The sequence below is a fragment of the Mastigoproctus giganteus genome, chromosome 1 (genome assembly GCF_048544385.1).
Source record: "Mastigoproctus giganteus isolate SK-2022 chromosome 1, ASM4854438v1, whole genome shotgun sequence".
In the NCBI taxonomy this organism is placed as follows: domain Eukaryota; kingdom Metazoa; phylum Arthropoda; class Arachnida; order Uropygi; family Thelyphonidae; genus Mastigoproctus; species Mastigoproctus giganteus.
Window position 1 is genome coordinate 279,911,786 of NC_143575.1, and position 20,295 is coordinate 279,932,080.

Consider the following 20,295-nt stretch of genomic DNA (forward strand, 5'->3'; position numbering starts at 1 on the left):
GATAGAGTAAGTGGCCCTCAAATGTGCAGTGGGCATGCCCATGCAACACCAGATAGAAAGTGGGTTTGGCAGGGAGAGGAGGACTCAGTTGTCCCCCCGCCGGGAAAAGGAGATAAAGCAGGCCCGAAAAGGTGTCGGACCTGGGTCGCCATTTGGCTAGTTGGCAGCAAGGCTGCAATCTAAGTCGTTCACTCTGACCCTCCAGGTGGTGGACTTAGTCTCGGCAGAGGCCAGGATGCGTCACCTGCACGTGACAGGCCAGCTCCATCTAGGTCCTAGTGTTTGGTCGCATCCAGTTTGGACTCAGTTGTCTTTCAGTTGCTGTAGGTTTTCCCCACCACTTGTGTTCAAGTCTTGTAGTCACTCAGCTGGTCGTCAAGGACCACTTGTGTTTCTCTTTATATCTTTATTGCACGCAGTGATTGGTTCCATGATTGCCTGATGCCATAATACCCACAACAGCGACAATGCTAGGGGTTTAACATTAAATAACTAATACAAGAAGAATTACTTAAAACATATATTAGGACATCAAACGTATAATTACATATTTTACATTTAAAATTAATATTAACATGTGAAATGAGGACACATGAAAGGACGATGACAGTCACTCGGTTGAAGATGAAAGCTGGTCCCTGATGATGCGTCTTCTGTACGATTTGTCCTCTATGAACTTTTTGTAGTCCACATCTATCTCCTGGACATTTTGGAGCATCTCCATGGGCAGGAATCTATCCCCTATTCTGAGCCTCCACGCCACAGACTGTAGAGAGGGGAGGGCTAGTTCTAGCCTCTATCCCTTGCACCCTTGATTACATTGCAGAAACGTCATTCGACTCTGATCATGTCCCGATACATTAGCATTAGTAGAGGCATTTGATGCAAGAAAGCAAGCTTATGCAGCATCAGCCAAAAAAAAAAAAAAAAAAAAAACCCACTTCCACTTCACTCCTCTGTTCGTTCAAAATACCTGTCCAGCTGAGCCTTAAACTTATTTAGGCTATCAACATCCACCACAAGGGATGGAAGTCTGTTCCACCAACCAACCACCCGCTGGCTAAAGGCAAATTTCCGCACGTCTATCCTACATCTGTCTTTCCTCAATTTGAATTTATGCCCTCTCAGGTGATTTTTCTGAGCTAGAGAGGAAGAATCCCATCAGCATTGAGCATGCTTAAACCATTCAAGGCTTTATACACCTCTATCAGATCACCTCGCTGGTGCCTAGTCTCCAGACACTGTAATTTGCAAAACTTAAGCCTTTCTTCGTAAGAGCACCCCTTTGTTCCATTCACTAATCTTGTTGCCCTTCTCTGTACTCGTTCCAGCAGCTCTACATCCTTCTTGAAATGAGGTCTCCAGACCTGTATACAGTACTCTAGGTGTGGCCTGACCATTGCCTTATACAATGGAATAATCACCTCCTTATCCCTGCTGGAATAATTCCTGTATATCATTGACAATACTCCATGAGATACTCTTGCAGCCCGTCTGCACTGCTGCTCAGAGAACTTCAAATCTGACTGCACAATCACCCCAAGTCCCTTTCATTCTCTACAACTGTCAGTGTAGTACCACAGAGTTGATACGTTGCTCTGGGGTTGCTGTTTCGCATGTGTAGTACTTTACATTTATCAATGTTAAACTTCATTTGCTACCTCTCAGCCCATCTGCTCAACCTTTCCAGATCCTGTTGCAGCAGCATAGTGTCAGTAGTGTCCTTGACAACCCTGCCAACCTTTGTATCGTCTGCAAACTTGGACATTAAGCCCGATATACCATCATCAATATCATTTATAAATACAGAAAAGAATAATGGACCCAACACTGAGCCCTGAGGGACTCCACTAATAACATCAGTCCACGATGAGCAGTGTCCATTGATTACCACTCTCTGTCTTCTCCCCCTCAACCACCCCTTTATCCATAGCAGCAATTTGCCTCCAATGTCACACTGCTCCAATTTGTGTAGCAGTCTTCCATGTGCAACAGTATCAAAAGCCTTTCTAAGATCCAAGTATATAATATCAAAGTTATTCCCTGCATCCAGTTCTTTTGTGACTGCATCATAGTATCCAATCAAGTTGGTCAGGCAAGACTTCCCCTTAACAAAACCATGCTGTGTCTGAGCTATAACTGAAATCTTGTCTAAATGATCCTGCAGTGCTTCTTTAACCAGTGCCTCCATTAATTTTCCTGGAACAGAAGTTAAGCTCACAGGTCTATAATTACTTGTGTCAGCCTTTGATCCTCCTTTGGGAATTGGGGTTACATTTGCACATTTCCAGTCTATGGGTACCTCCCCTGAGTCCAAGGAAGCTCTCATAATTATGGCTAAGGGTTTGCTCACTTCCTTTGCTGCCTCCTTTAATATAACTGGATAGATCCCATCCACCCCGGGTGCCTTTCTTGTGTTTATCTTCAACAGTTTCTCCTCCACTTTACTCCCAGTTATTTCAAGATTCTGTAGCTTACTGCTAGAGTTGAATACACCTCTGGCATTCCCCTCGCTGAATAACTCCTCATGTGTGAATGTCGATGCAAAATATTCATTTAGTTTGTTAGCTACCTGAGCAGGATCATCAACACTTGACCGATCAATATCAAGTGGTCCAATTTGATTCATCCCCTTCCTTCTAGAGTTTACATAAGTAAAGAACTCTTTGCTGTTTTTCTTTGCATCCCTTGTATATGGTCATATGTATATTTACATATGACTGCATATCTGCCAGCCCCCAAATTAGAAACCAGAAGGACAACAAAAAAGGTTGTCATCACCAGTCCCAACTTACTTGATGTAGATAAGTGCATCAGAGCCGCCTCTCTCATTCCCTGGGTGACCTTAGAGACTTGTGATCCAGAGCTAGCTGTGAACATTCTCACAAACTGGATCAACACGGTTGCCAAATATGCTTCCTCTAAAAAAATCACAATCACTCCATATACAAGACTTTGGTGGAATTCAGAACTCAAAATGAGTTTCCAGCTGAAGCAACAGCTCCATCTCACATGGAAACAGTCGCAAAATATCAATGATCGCATCGTTTATTCAAGGGCACGGGCTCAATTTAATCGCCTGAAATCTGAGGCAATCAAATTATACGTTAACCGAGATCTGGCTAAAGAAAAAATTCCATACAAGAAAGTGAATCTTCATTTTCCTTTGCAACTTGATCCTGAATTGTGGCTCGATTTCGTCACAAGATTTAACCGTAATCCTATGCCAAACTCAGATCTGGCTCTACTAGCAGAGCCCACCCAGCAAGAAGATCACAAAACAACAACTGATCGTCGCCCATCAATTCTCTACCTGCCTCGTCAACCACTGGTGATGATGGAGTTCCCCAATTCATGCTCAAATGCCTAAGTCCGTACATTATTCAGCCACTTTTAATTATTTTCAACCAGTTACTCTCGAACCATATTTTCCCACAGCAATGGGAAAACTATTTCATCAAACCTTTAGCCAAAGTTCAGTCGCCATCGAAACCTAAACACTTCCGACCCATCTCCAACTCCTCCAGCCTGCTGAAGCTCTTGGAGAAGACCTTACTTCCCGTCCTCACCAAGCAGATCTTTCCCAGTAATCCAGCCCAAATTCACTATTCCCTTCCAAACAGATCAACGATCACCAATCTGCTAGACACCACGAATACTATCTTGTCAGCATTCGAGAAAAGGCACGAACTAGCTGTTACTTACTTAGACATTGAGGCTGCATTTGATGCCGTTCAAGTAAACCAACTACTCACTCTCCTGGAATGCCACTTACAGATCACAGGGAACATATTATGCTTTCTCTCCTCTCTTCTGAATAACAGAGTTATAAAGCTTCATACAGGAGATCGCACCTTACTAGATCCGTCACCGCAGGAGTCCCACAAGGTGGGGGTCCTTTCCGGCCTTCTGTTCTCATCTATTATCTTCCCACTGGCTGCACATTCTCGATGTCTACTGAACTATGCGGATGATATCAAGATACTTACTCCCATCATCCCTGGTCAAGACCTTGATCTGGTAAAAACGGAAATTAACAACACTCTCACTGCAGTCACATCTTACCTCTACCAGTTCGGGCTCAAGATCAATCCTGTTAAGTCCGAATTCGTGGTGTATTCATTGAAGCAAACTCCTTCTTCTCTCCAGCCTTCGGTCGGCAACACCCTCATCCCAATTGCATTCAGCCATCGTGATCTGGGCGTTGTATTCGACTCCAAACTTCGATTCAACGCCCACATAGACATGCTCCTCACACGTGCTTCAAGACTCCGGTGGATAACAAAACAGCATCTCCTTCATATCAGAGATAAAAAGACAATCGTGAGGTACATAAGAACAGTTATCTTTCCACCTTTACTCTATGCTGCTGAAATTTGGGCGTCAGCGGCACCGTCAATAAAGAAATCACTCTTTGCCACAGAATTTTGGCTCCTAAAGTTGGCCAACAGGAAGCACAACCTTCCAGCTCTGATTCGTACCACGCAGCTTGCCAACTCTCTCGGGATTCCACGGTTTCCCACCTTAATCGACGACCAACGCCTCCTAGCAACAGTCAAGATGATAACAGGCATAATGGCAACACCTTCATTCTGGGATACCTGTGGCTGGAGGATTCCCCCTGCTGCCCTTAGGGCCAATCCCGAGCTCTACCCACATTCAGCGCGACTCCATCATTCGGACAGGTTCCTCCCTCAGCAGATGTTCAAGCAAACCCAGGCACTGGACGCCGACATGAACAAAATCGCTGTTGACCGGACTTACCGGAAAAGAATTATGACGAGTAGGACTAATCAGCAATGAGTGATGTGTACCTTGCATCTGTTGCTGTCTGATTGAGCTAGTGCTCTTATCTCGATGTTAAGCCAGCTCGATTAGACCTAACTCTCGTAAGGAGTTCTCTCCTTTGTATTAAAATATGTTTTCTTTTGTAAAATTACCTGTTTTTGTAAATTAATTGTTCTATTTTCCCGGAAGTTTTCGGGAGTTAAAATTGTAAACCCCTGGCATTTTGGCCGTGAAGGGCATTAAAGATTCTCTCTCTCTCTCTCTCTCTCTCTCTCTCTCTCTCTCTCTCTCTCTCTCTCTGTCTTAAGGGTTTTTTTTTGGGGGGGGGGGATCCTCCAATTGCACATCTGCCAAATTTTGGCGTATTGACTTCAGCCGCTATCATTTTAATTGACACGAGCAAGCGGAGGGCGAATATCCGTTTGGAGACTTTTCTGTAATTTAGAAGTTGGGTGATATCTGAAGCATGTGTGAGCGGTGGTGGCAGATTATGCTTGAAGAGGATCCACCGAAGAAGCCAGTACTCATCAGATGCAATGGTTTTTGGCGTGGTTTTCGTTGCCGACGCCCAGATTTCTGACCTGTAGGTGATGACTGGCTGCAGAAACCGGTATATGTATTGGAGCGTGTACTCAGGCTCTGTGACATGAAGGAGGTGTTGTTTGGCAAGCCATCTTCATCTGCAGACCTTGTTGTGAATGTCTGCAACATGGTGTTTGAAACTGAGTTTAGGATCGATTTTATAATGCCGAGATCTTTGTGCTTGATGACTGGGGTGATGGGGGTTCCGTGGATTTCCAGGTTTAGTTGCGTTTGGTTTGATTTGAGGGAAAATACCATTTGTGCAGATTTTTTTTTGGATTTATCTTAAGAGAAAACTGTGCCAAGTATGTGATCAGATTCTTAAGGCTGTTGATAATGGTTTCAGAAACAGTATCAGGTCGGGCGGTCCCGTTGATCCGACAGAGGAGCTTCAAGTCGTCTGCATAACTGATAAATTCTGTTTGTTGACACAGGAATGGGTGGATGGCAGCCGTAAAGAGGAGCCCTGAGAGAACTCCGCCCTGGGGTACACCTACACAAACTTTCCTTGTGAAAGATTTTTTATTCACCGTCAAGTGAAGGACCCTGGTCGTAAGTAGCGACTTCAAGAATTCCAGTATATTGCCTTTTATCTGGTATCCATCCTCACAAAGTTGCAGGAGGGGCTGGATGTCTATGCTGTCGAATGCAGACTGGATATCCAGATAAACAATTGCCATCTCAGCCCTATCTTGTAGAGCCCCCAGAATGGTGTTGGTGGTTTGCAATAGGTTTGTAATGGTGGACCTGCGTTTCAAGGCATAGTGAATTTATGGTGATTCACATGGCAGAACATGGTTGGTTAGGATGGGAAGAAGGCACTTCTCCATGACTTTGAGGAGACATGAGGCTTTCATTATTGGCCTGAATTGTGAAATTGATGTCTCTCCTTGTGTTTTGGGGATTGGTCGGACAATATATTGATTCCAGGCTGTTGCAAAACTTTGCTTTGTGAGGATTCCATTGAAGATACCTAGGAGTCTTTTGTGTCCATCGGTGGTCCAAAGTCTGAAGTTTGTTTCAGGGTGGTGGATGTGCTCTTTTCCTCGCGAAGAGATTTTGAGCGAAAAGGGTGAAAGCCTTATAGATTTCTTCTTCATGCAGCATTATGTCCTCCTGATTTCTAAGGATGGAGCGTAGTTTGGTAAACAGTAGGCCACGGAGGTCTTCATATATATTACATTCGTAGAGCAGGTGCTCCCAAGTTTCTTCTTGTCCGCATCTACAGTGCGCTATGTACGAAATTCCAAAATCGTGTAGCTTCTTCCTGAAGGAGCCATGCCCTCTTAGCAGGTAAGTGGTATGAAGTCCAGGAGAGTACCAGGTCGGGGAAATAGGGTAAACACGTCCAATGTCTGGTATGAAGCTTCTAGTTATAGTTATGCGGTCTTTAGGGGAGTCATTCCACCGATTCTGCCACACTGTCCTCATGTGGTCTGTAAGACGTCGTTTTTCTTGTGGTCTAGTCAGAGTTGGGTCCGTAGTGAATCCTAAATGTGTGATTACCCTTCCTTTCGCGTGTTGGTGCAGCAGCCCACGGCCGACAATCTCCAAGTCCAGAGGGAGACATCCCGCAAGGACCTGGAGAGCGTGGGTGCTCACCGTGCAGCATGCTCTGGTTGTTGTGAGGAGAATTATTCGATGGATGGTTTCCAATTTCTTTCTGTTAACAGCAGTGCTTGCCTTAGCGTACCCAGCTCCCGCTGCATAAGCCAGTGCCGGGATGAATAATGCCTTGTAGAGGATGGCGAGCGCCCTTTTCTTCAGACCCCAGTCTCTGCGTGTAACTCTAGCGAATAGGCCGGAATATTTCCTGAATTTTACTCTGAGGTAACTAAGATGCGGTGTGAAGTTGAGATGTCTATCGAGGATAACGCCAAGATACTTGACTTCTGTTTGCAGTTTAATGGTTGTTCCATTTATCTTGATCTGGGGAGGCCTCCTGGGATCAAGGGAGCCCTTGAGGAGTATTGAATGTGTTTTTTCCGGTGAGATGTTCAGTAGGTTCCCATTTGCCCATCCTTGCAGAACAGAAATGGCCTGATTTGCATGGGTCTCCAGCTGTGTCGTGCTATTAGCCTGCAGCATCAGTATAAGATCATCGGCGTATGCCTGCGTTCTTATATTAGGGATTTCCATATTGAGGAACTCATCCAGCACAAGAGTCCACAGAAGGTCCCCAGAACTGATCCCTGGGGGCAGCCTCTGTGGACCTGCCTAGAGAGAGTGGTAAAGGGAGTAGTCACTGTAATCCTTCTGTCTTCCAAGTATGATCTAAGGCAGCAGAACAGGTTGCCTGGAATTTGGGCGCGCCGAAGTCTGGCCAGGATTCCGGGCCACCAGAGAGAATCAAAAGCGCCAGCAAAGTCTATTGATATGAGGAGAAAATACTTCATGTCACAGTTTTTTGCTGCCTCAATTATGTTTTCCAAAGCGTCTGCCGCTGAACGTCCTCTTCTGAAGCCGAACTGGTTCGGCGACATCATGTTCGTTTCCTGGAAGTGAGTCTCTAATCTATGGTATAGAAGCCGCTCAAAAAGTTTTCTCAAGGTAGAAATCAAAGCTATGGGTCTGTACGATGTTGGCTTATCCTGGGGTTTGGTTGGATTCTTAAGTATAAGTCTTATTCTTGCTGTTTTCCACTTATTAGGGTAATAGCCTTCTGGAAGACAGCGATTGAAGAGATTTAGAATGATGTGTGGTATCTTCTCTTCTCTACTGCTTTTTTGAGCATCTCTGGTTGAATCCTGTCATCACCTGGGGCTTTCCAGTTTTTGATGTTTGCTGCTGCTATACTCAGCTCCATGATTGTAAAGTGGGGGCTCAACTGCCGTGGTACAATAAGAGGAGTTTTCTTCATAGAGTTTTCTCTGTTCCTCAGCCTCGGGTTCAGTTTGAGGTAGGAAGATGTGGTCTAATATGTTGTCAATTGATGATTTCCAGGTTACAAAGAACCCTGAGCGGCCGAGCGCAACTTGATGTCGTCTTCTTCGATGTGAAGAAGACAGCAGATGACCGTGTTAGTATTGATGCGCTAATCTTGGAGGACCATTTCAATGTTACTGGAAATGCTCTACGAATTTTAGGAGCAACTATAAAACCTAGACTCGTTCTAGTTACTCATCAAAACCGTCAATATAGGTGCTTGGTCACTAGAGGCGTACCACATGGAGGAGTCCTTTTCCCCTTACTATGCACGGCAGCCCTTGAACCCTTTCTCGCATCGCAGCAGGACTTTTTGTCTTATGTGGACGACATTAAATTCTACATAACATCATTTAATCCTAATCAAGCAGCTGCCATCAATCAACTGGCCAATCAAAATCACAACAACTAGAAGTGTATCTAGATTCCATCAGTCTAGAACTTAATCACGCAAAATGAGCTCAAATGATCTTTACAAACAAAAGGTTACGGAATAACAGAAATCTAAATCGCATTGGAACCTGCAGGAAAAATCATTACGCACAAGGGCTTGGGCTTAACGTGGGATGAGAGCCTTTCATTTCTGCAGCATCTAAGCGTCACCAGAACGAAGACCTATGGAGCAATTTGGCTGCTACGTGAGGAGCTCCCAGTAATACATGATCCTCAGCTTATCATCGGATATGTCCAACGCTGCCTTTATCCCATTCCATTATATTCCTCCATCATCTGTTCAACACTCAGCGCCCAAAACCCACTTCATCAAATTTTTCGGGTTAGAATCGTCTTCTTCCAGTCACATAGCTCCCAGAGGAGCTGTTGTGGCCACCAACTGCATCGATCATGTGCTCTATGAGCAGCATCGCAGTGTCATGCTCAGAAGTTCACTGATCCCATCCTTACACCTAGTTGCAAGTCTTCCTGAGCACCTCTTCCCCTCGGTTTTTCCTTCCATTATATTCTTCAACAGAAAGTTTTCCCTTCTTACTATATGATCAAAAAAGTTGTTTTCTTCTGTTGAAGCTATGAAGAAGAATTTTTGGCCTGCAATTTTATTGAATGTCCACTCATTTGGGTTAGAGTACTGGATCCTTAAATGGCTTAACAAAATAACAACAGGGACACAGTATACCATCTCAAGATCGGTGCTCTACTCGAATTTAGACGTGATGCCTTGGAAACACCAGATTGCTGTCCAAAATGTTTTAACACTTACTAGACGCATAACCAGACGCATAGATGCCTCCAGGATGGAGAACATCGTTAGGACTCTAAGGACAGCAGGACGCTGTTAGGCTGACCCTCTTCAATCAGGGCTAGACAACTTAGGTCATCCAAGTGCTACGTTCCCCGGAAACATTGTCCAGCTGATCAACAGACGAGCGATTGATCTGGACAAGTTCTGCGACTCAAAAAGATGCAGATTGGGGAAACTGCAGGAAACCTTGACGTGGATGGAGGGAGGAAAATCTTCTCCCACCGGAAAAGCTCTACCACATTTTGGTAAATTTGTTTGTTGATAAATTGGGTTAACTGAAATTTGTATTTTTGTGTTTGTGGCATCCACTGATTTTTACGCAAAAACTGATTTTCCTAAATTTAGAAAAATTAATCTTACTGAAATGAGAAGGCCACTAGATGGCACTGCTGTGGGCAGCCCACTGCCGAACCTTGTTTTATAAATGCCGAAGTGGTTCGGGTGTCCATTAATTAATGGATTCCTCTGGACTCCTTAAATTGATTTATAAATAAATAAATATTCATTTATTGCAAATACAGCAAGCCCATCACAGCACAGCACATGGCAGGTAAGAATACAAAGGGAATGACATAAAATAATCGAGTAGATGTACATTGAAGATTTTATATAGATATTAACAATGGCTACGAATTTTAGTTATGAATTTAAAAAATTATATTTAAATTAATAGTTAATATAGTTTAATTAATATAAGTTAAATTAATAAATAAATTGTCCGTTTTTAATGCAATACGGAAGAACTTTAAACTTTGTTCTTCCGAGACGGCGTCTTCCATTTTGTTTTGTCGGTGGCGACTTCGGTGGGGGGGGGGGGGGGAGGAACACCGACGCTCGGTTGCGCATTAAAAATCGACATTAAAAGGAACGCCAATGCGATTCAGAAATTGCGTGTCAAAGTTCAAATTTCAAGTTGCGGGAATTCTTCAGCATTCCGTTTGGAGGTCGCTGCGTGAACTTTGTTTAACGGAAGTCAAGAGAACGACATTCCCACGGAAGGGTTATCCGCTTGTGACGAGGTCGAAATAACCGGTCATCCGGGTGTCGTTTCGGCCTCTGCGGCACGGAAGTAATTAGACCTATTTCGGTGGACGAACGCGCGAAGGGTGTGGGCGGAGAGGGGTGTGCGTACGCCTTTCCGTTTAATGCGCCGCTGCAATTTACGGACGGAGGGTCGCCCGTTAATTAAGAAAGTAGTTTCGTCCCGAGAAATGTTCGCACAACTGGGACATCTGCGGATTGCGGCGAAAGAAACGTCGCATTTTGACATTTGCCAACGGGGGGGGGGGGTGAGAGGATTGCAGTTACACGCTCTTCGGTGAACTGTTAATTAGCTGATCGAACTCGGCGGAGGTCTCCGGACTGGGCGGGTGCTCGCGAAACACACTCTAATTGATGAAGGGCGTCGCTACTTACGGGGTTTTTTTGCCAAATAAATTATTAGTAGTGGAACGCTATTAATCATCCCCTTTCGCGTGTCAGGATGGAAGATTCTCCCAAACCCCTCCCACCTCATCCGACAGAGTTCGATCTTCGGGTCTACTGCGAGCACCCTTCCCTCTTAACTCCCAAAGTAGGGCCAACTTAGCAAAAAAAATTGGGTAAAGGTGCGGACGAGACCCATTCTGTTATTCAACGTTTATCCATTATGCGGTGAAACGCAGGTCCACCGTCAACAACCTGCTGGCATCCACCAACACCATTCTGGGGGCTCTACAAGACAGGAAGGAGATGGCAATTGTGTATCTCGATATGCAGTCTGCCTTCGACTGCATTGACGTCCAGCCCCTCCTTCAGCTATGTGAGGAGAGATACCAGATTAAAGGAAATATCCTTGAATTCTTAAAGTCGCTTCTTATAACCAGGGTTCTTCGCCTCACAGTGAATAAAAAATCCTTCACTGAGAAAGTTAGTGTAGGTGTTTCCAGGGCGGAGTTCTTTCTGGGCTCTTCTTTACTGCTGCTATCGAGCCATTCCTGTGCCAGCAAACGTATTTTCTCAGCTACGCAGATGATTTGAACCTCCTCTATCGGATCCATGGGACTGACCAACCTGAGACTGCTTTCGACAGAATCAACAACAACCTAAAAGCTCTTGTTACGTACTTAGCACGGTTCTCTGTCCAGATTAACCCAAATAAATCTGCACAAATGACGTTCTCATTCAAATCACACCCAACGCAACTAAACCTGAAAATCCATGGAACCTCCATCCCTCCAGTAACCAAGCACAGAGATCTTGGGGTCATCTTTGACCCTAAGCTTAGCTTTAAACACTGATAATTGAGAACACTGATAATAGTAACAAAATTTTGGACCTCCTGAAAGATTTAAACAAGCGAAACTATTCGACAAGAGAGGAACCAACAAGACCTCCATTGAGTGAAATACAAATCACCAAAGAGAGCGTAATGAAAGCAATCAACGATCTGCCCAATAAGGCCACTGTTGGACCAGACAAATTTCCAATGTTCATCCTTAAAATAAGTAGCCCATTTATAATAGATCTATTACTGCACATCTATCAGGAAATCGTCAGGTCAGGAGCGTTCCAGCAAGCTTGGAAAAATTACATTGTAACTCCAATACCAAAGATTAAACACCCAAAATTGGCTAAGGATTACAGACCAATTTCTGTTAGTTGCACCCTACAGAAGGTATTCGAAAAAGCACTGCTTCCCACCATCAATCAACACTGCTTCAGCCATAGACCACCACATTTGCACTCAGTCATTTCAGGGAGATCAACAAGAACAAACTTACTGGAAACCCTTTTTCGCGTGCAGAAAGCACTAAATGAGAAAAAGCAAATTGATATTATTTTTTTTTATATCTCCGCAGCCTACGACAACATCTCAATTCCAGCGCTCATTGCGATTTTAAGGAATTATTTTAATGTAAGACGAAATCTGTTAACTGTAATAAGTAGCCTGCTAGAACAAAGAAAACTTACGGTCAAGCACCAAAAGCTACAATCTTGTTTTACCATCTCGCGAGGACCCTCCTGGAGCCGTTTCTTGCACGGTACCACAATTTTATAACATATGCTGACGATGAAAAATTCTTCATCACTTCCAAAGACCATGAATCAGCGGAAGGTATTTGCCAGATGGCAAATAACACAATCCGAGAATTTGAGAGCTACCTGGATTGCATCGGGCTCTGTATTAATGCACAGAAGTCTGCCCAAATGACCGTAACTAACAAGCAGAATAAAAATGACATCTTGATCTCTGTGAACGGGTCTAGTGTGGAAAAAGTGCGCTGTCACCTGGATCTGGGTCTTAAGTGGGATGACAGACTCACCTTTGCTCAACACTTCGCCCATATGAAGACAAAATATTCACCGCTTTATGGGCTACTAGACAGGAACTGGTAGGAATTAGGGATCCTCAGCTAGCGACCAAGTACATTTTAATGTGTGTCCTGTCAATTGCAACGTATGCCTCGCAAATCTGGTCTTCAGCTCCAGATTCACATTATAAGTTCGTCTTCCGGATAGAGTACTGGTTCTTGCGATGACTTAACAAAGTTGCTGGCCACCCTTTTACTATCTCAAGGGCTATCCTTTCTACTCAAACCTTAACATCACACCCTGGATGCAGCGGACAATTAACAGGAACATACACACTCTCTCTCGCACAAATGCTCACAGGCAGAGTAGATGCTCCAGTCCTGGATAATATTCTAGTCAAACCACGTGATTTCCAGTGGATGCCCACAGGCTCGGTGGGCATCCTCTCCTCTGCAATTCTGTTTTAGACCAATGGTTACTAGAAGAAAGTCAAATTTGCAATAAAATAGCATATGCCGATGATTTAGCGCTGTGCTTACCAGGCAGGTCAAGACTTTTGCTAGAAACACACGGGAAAGAAATCCTGGATGATTTGCTGGAATGGTCTAGAATAAACAAATTAAAAATTTCTGAGACGAAAACAAAAATGATGATTTTCAACAACAAACTGGATTATAACAGACCTCCTAAACTCCATATCAACAATGTCCAAATTCCTCCTTATTTTCTCAAAATAAATATGTTGGTCTCTTAATTGATAATAAATTTTCTTTTATCCCCCACGTAAAGAATTTAGCTGAAAAGATTAACAAGTTTACTGCCAATGTGATTAGGCTCTCAAGAGCTGAATGGGGTATAAAGCACAAAACTTTGGCATTATATTATAAGGCTATATTTTTGCAATTGTAGTATATGCGGCAGCCATATGGTTTCCTAGGGTTACTCACGTCACAATGAAGGCCAAACTCTTATCATTGCAGAGAAAGATGATATTGGCAACACACAGATGCTGCAGAACAACAAGTGATCTTCGATGCTTTACAAGTGATCTCAGGTTGTATCCCGATTGACCTTTATGTGGCATACCGAGGCATGATTTCTAACTTAAAGAAAGGTTTGGCAACTCAAATCCTCGACATTGCAAGTAATCCGGCCACGGACATTCGGCAGGAGAAAATTAATCTTTGGACAAAATTCACTGAGAAGTGGAAATACAGATGGCAATCCAGTGAAAGAGGACTCACTACCAGGGAGTTCATTGAAGATACAACGTTTGCTGTAAATAAGAAAGTTATGGGATGGTTTTATCCTTCAATGACAACGTCATATTTAATTACTGGACATGGTTCCCTACCGGATAAATCGTGTAAATTTGGACTTGAACCTGACCCTTTGTGTTTTTGTGTGGTAGTAGAAGATTGTTCGGCTTTATTGACCGGCTTATGACGACTTCAGACAAGAACTGTTTAACAGCACTCAACCCATTAGTACTGACAAGCTCGATATTTTGATTCAAGATGCCAAGAACTTTGCAGCATTCCAATCCTTTTCTGACAAGGTGTTTAAAAGAAGACGCACCTTGTTTACTAATTTTAGAAGTGGAGAAACTGATGTGTTCATGAACTTATATTTCTACCTTACAACTGTTAACTTAAAAAGTAAATGTTGTGTTCTTAAATTAGTAATACTATAGAATGTATAAAATAGTATTAACTGTACATATATATATTTTTTAAATATTTATTTTCATTTATTTATTTATTTTTTCCCCCTCGGGTTGGGCAGCCTGAGGGCTCCTGTCCATTGGTATTGCACTCATTCCACTGGACGACAAATTGGTGCAGCAGCACTGGAATGATAGAACCAGACACAACTCGTCATGCTTAGAAATGGGCCCTGATTGACAGGGTGTTGATCGCTGTAGAATGTAGACAGTTACACTCTCTCTCTCTCTCTCTCAACACAGATTTTCCAAGTTGGAGTTCGACTAAACACGTAGGTGGCCCCCAAAACAAGTGCATCCGCTCACATACATACATATCTTTTCTTTAGTATATCTTTTATTGTGTTTTATTGCTTGCCAGTGAAGCTGTATAATTAAAATTGTTTCTTACGCAGAATGCGGTGATTGTAAATGGAAAGTGTTTCTGTATTTGTATATATGTAATAAAAATGTATGTAAATAGTAAAAAAAATAAAAATAGTCAAACCATGTGCCACTGCTAGACGTTGCGGAGAAGTAAATAATCCATTGCGTTCAGTCCTGAACAATCTTAGGAGCCTGCAAAGATTCTTCCCATCAAATGCAGCGAAAATATTTAACTCCAAAGATGCACAAAGATGCCGAAAAACTGTGTGAGGATACAGCATACCGGAAAGAGATCTTCCAGGATTCTTACCGGAAAGAGATCTTCCAGAATTCGTACAGACTTACCGAAATATGAATCGGCTGAAAAGTACCAAAGAATTGTGAGTAAAAGTGAAACTTTCTGCTCTAAGAACATACAGAATGTGTATTTGGGGGAAGAGACTACGGGTTCAGTGTATGTAACCCAGTGCACGTACTATCTCCTACCTTGATATGTCCTTAGCACCCTCCTGACACTTTGCCGTCCCGGGGTGGTTTACTTTACTGGAATAAACAGATGGTAGTAATAATAATAAAAACATCATGTGGCAGAAATTCACAACAAGGTCTGCCGATCCAGAAACAACACCTCCTTCGTGTCACAGAGTCTCGTTTCACCCATCAAGATATTTATTTGTTAAATCCGTTTAAAAGTAGCAAAAAGTGTTTGCTTTCACCCCTTTTACACACGGTAGAAGGTTCAAAAAAGCAAGAAGAATTACAATTATTTACAATATTTACGCAAGCGCGTATATTTACAAAAATATTGTTTACAAAATGCAGTTATTGACAAGATTACAGTTGAACTATTGAGAGAGGCTCTTTTCACTCTGCTCTGCTTTTTGCTTTCTGAGTATTTCACAGGGTGGTCACAGGCCGATCAATTGAAAAGGTTCTTTGGGAAGAAATTCTTCAGACAGCACAAGTTAGACAGTGTTCCGGTCGTCCAGCAGGTGGAGTACAGATAATTTTCTTTTTTTCCATCTTTGTTTATTATGTTGCGTAATTTCTTTTAAACCCCTGGCTTGTTGCCGTGAAGGGAGTTTTACACAGCAATGCGCTTTAGCAACAGGATCAATTCCCAACTTAAGGATCTAGAATTGTACCTGGCAAACTTCAATCTAAAAATCAACCCTCTGAAGTCTGCTCAGGTTATATTCTCCCTTAAATCCATGCCGACAGTACTCAACGTTTCACTCGCAGGGGTACGAATACCAAACGTACCCTCGCACACAGACCTTGGCGTTCTGTTCGACCAAAAGATGTCCTTTGTCCACCAGATCGACAAACTCAGTACCAGATTTTCTCGTCTACGGTGGATCTCAAAGCAGCAGCTGCTACACGTCCGACATCCTGCCACTGTTAAAAGGTTCATCACCTCCACCGTCTACCCTGCCATTCTCTATGGTGCAGAAATATGGGCCTCTGCTGCACATACAAACCTTAAGCGGGTGTACACTGCTGAATACTGGCTACTGAAATGGGCGAATAACAAGCTTCGGCTACATCCCGCTACCACAACTACCATGATGGCACAAGCACTCGACATCCCGAGGTTGAAGTTCCTGATCGTTGAAAAGAGGCTGGTCTTCACAGCCAAACTCATCTCGGGCCAAATATCATCTCCAAATATTTGGAATGCTTGCTCTTGGAGGATTCCACAGCCAAGCCTAAGGTCGGTACCAGCACTTGTGGCTCACCACAACAGGCTTGTACTCACCGAAAGATTTCTGCCCAAGCAGATGCTCGCTGCCCTCAACCGTGTGGACGCCGACATCGACACCATAATAAGTAAAAAGAAGGACAGACACAAGTTTATCAAAGCTCTTGAAACCTGAATCAGTTCAGCTCCTTGTTTTTATGATGTATTTGTATTTCTTTTTGCATTTGTAATCTGTATTTTGTAGCCTTTTGTATGTGTTCGCTATATTTTGTAGCCATTTGAATTTGTACTTATGTTATCTATATGTGAACCCCTGGCGCTCGTCGCCGTGATGGGATATTGTGCTGTAAATCTACTTCACAATAAAGATTTATTTTGTAGCCATTTGAATTTGTACTTATGTTATCTATATGTGAACCCCTGGCGCTCGTCGCCGTGATGGGATATTGTGCTGTAAATCTACTTCACAATAAAGATTTATTTATTTATTTATTTATTTATTTATATAATAAAGAGATCTTCTCTGGGCGTCAATCACACCGGTAAGCATCTGAGAAAAAAGAAGAATATTCGTGGATGTCATGTGAACTCTTTAATTTAAGTTGGAATATAAAACAGCCTGTACTAGTCGTCGGACCCGGCGCTCACCTCTAACATCAACCTTTCGCTGACCGTTGCAGTTTTGCCGTCGGGTCGTTGTTTGACCATTTTGACGCCAGTCCTGGTACACTAACTACGGCTGCTCTCGAACACCCCATCATCAACCGTTTGGGAAATGGAGGCACCAGCTCGTCGAGCACCCACAATCTGTCCTTTATCAAAGTCCGATGAATCCGTCCTTTTAACCATCAAGATCGGAATTTTACCTGCCTATTGGACCACCGATACCCTATCTATGCTACGTAGGTTGACTGACTGCGCACTCTCGTACCTGACGTGGTCAACGAGTCGCATTCAGTTTTAATAGGGGTGGTCATAAGTGTATATATATTAGATCTATCAGAGAATTTTACTTGCTTCGAAGCTCCTTGGGGGCAATTTCAAGTAGCTGGTTAACCAGGCTAGATACAGCAGTCTGTTGATTCTTGCTGTAGGTCCATCCACTTATTTACCGCTGTCTTCAGCCAGTCCTCACCTACGGATCGGAAATCTGGGCGTCGGCAACGAAAGCCACGCCGTAAACCATCTCATCTGATGAGTACCGGCTTTTTCAGTGGGTTCTCTTCAAGCACAAGCTTCCACCCCTCACACACGCTTCAGAAATGACCAAACTTTGAAAGTACAGAAAATTCTCGGAACGGATCTTCACCCTCCGCTTCCTCGTCACCATTAAAACGACAGCGGGTGAAATCAACACGCCAAGTTTTTTGCGGATTTGTAATTGGAGAATCCCCCCGAAACCTTTAAGGGCCCTTCTTTACAGTCCGTGGCGTGGAGGCTGATGTCGGGTGACAGATTCCTGCCAATGGAGATGCTCCAAAACGTCTAAGATATGGATACTGACTACAAGCCTACAGAAGACGTATCATCAGGGAGCAGCTCTCGTCTTCAGCCGAGTGATTGTCACTGTTTCTCCTTGATCGGTTTGTTGACATTGTAAAAAAAAAGAAAAAACTGTTTACACGTGTTTACAACTTGTTTTTTGTTTTTTCCTGTTTTAGTTCTATGTTAAACCCCCTAGCATTTTTGCTGTTAGGGGCATTGCATCAGGCACGCGTGGAAAATTTCACTTATTTAACTGATTGCAACGAAGTTGTTATATCTCAAGTGTGGGAAAAGTTTGCATCAAAAGCGCAAAAAAATAGCCGGGATTTTTAAGCATTTTACGCTTTCACACACTCTTCCGAATTTTTTGGCAGTGAAAAAAATATTCGGAGGCAAAAAATGTGATTTTCCCAAATAAACGCACGTTCCCCTCCCGAAACACCCGTGTTATGCACTGCACAAATGACCGCCGTACTACTCTCAAATACTACCGCTGTAACGATGAAAGTGCCTCGTATCCAAAATATCCCTCCCGTTCGTCTCCGATGGCTCGTGTACTCCGTTGTCATAGTTACCTAGGCACACGCGATAAGCGAGTAACGCCGTACACGAGCGCCCATTGTCGTCTGGTGGGTTGCCAGAAGAAGACGAAGCCGCGCAATTGAAGTGAACAAATGGCGGCGACAGTAACAGGGCCGTGTACACCAGATTGACATCGAACAGCCCCACGTGCGATTTAAGGAACCATCCAAAGAAAACACCGAAGCGGGTGTTCAGGCCGTAGTTGGCGAATATTTTCCTCCAGTGCCGATAGAAAGGTAGTGGAAGTTCACCTCCCTCCCCTCCGTTCCCCTTCTCCCACCGCAAACCCACTGGTTCACGTCATCGTCAGTCGGGGTTAATTCCGCAGACGAAACTTCGGCTGTTGGCTTTTGTGACGTCATCCAGTTAACGCGGGACTATCTCTTGGACGAGAGCAAGCACGCGCGGGGCCAAAAATCGATTTTCCGGAGGGGAAGGCAAATCGATCTCGAGACAGGTGGCGCTTTTTTGTTGCCCACACGAGGGGAGATTAGAGTTTCTCTTCCCGCGCCTCGAGAAGCCACCTGGCGCCGGAATGCGTACTTATTAAAGCGAAGTGACGTCATCGTATTCGTAACGGGTCGATCCGATCCGGATTTGTGAACGTGCTTTACGAGGAGATTTTCCCGCCGACCGAGCTGGTCACGGGCGATGTCATCCCATCGGCGGTAATCCTCTGGTTAGGAACGCCGTCACGCGAGACCCCCGCTTCGTCAGCACTTGTGTTTTACGACCCTTCCACGTCTGCCTTGTCAGCACGCGCATGCCATCCCCAGACCCACGAAGCTTTCGAACTCATCTCGTCACCATTTTATCGGCCGCCTGAGTTACCTCCGTCCCCGAATTAATTAAAACAACGTTGCGAAGATGGCGTTGCGACGGAAGATACGTAATGGGAGGGGGGAGGGGTAGAGGGGAATGGACGGGAAGTTAATGCGCGCACTGAAGAGTGAAGTTACCTCGAGAGAGAGAGAGAGAGAGAGAGAGAGAGAGAAAGAAAGAGAGAGAGAGCATCTAGTAATGGGCCGGACGTGAAAAACGATCAGTCGCTAATAGATACGAAGGGGAGGGGATGGGAGGGGGTCGACGGATTAAAATCTGTGGGCGAAGAAAGTCATTCGAAGTGGCGGTCGCCAGTTTTAGTTAACACTTCGACGAAGAAATTATGTTGGAAGCAATTGAAGGAAGAGTGGAAGCTGGGCTTTCATTCGTTCTTTTTTAAATGTTTTTCCAGTTTTTTCTTTTTTTTTTTTTGCCTTTATTTTAATTAAACATTGTGCAGCCAACTCAGCCAAGAACAAAAGTTAAAGCTTTCGTTTCTTCATTGAGCCCGATGGCAGGATCCACTGTGCACTCCTGCTAAATTCCCATCTCAATTCCATAAAGCAGTCATCGTCCCCGCCCCAAGGGAAACCATTGCAACTGTATGTTGAGTGTTGAGTGCCAGCACTGGCGACTTTGCAGCCAGGGTCCACTTTCTAGCTGAGACTCTTACTGGGCTATCAGGCAAGCCTGGGAGCCCCAAGGGAAAGGAAGTGGGGTTAAGAATTGAACTATGGGGATTGGAAGGTTATTTTTGTTATTTGTTAT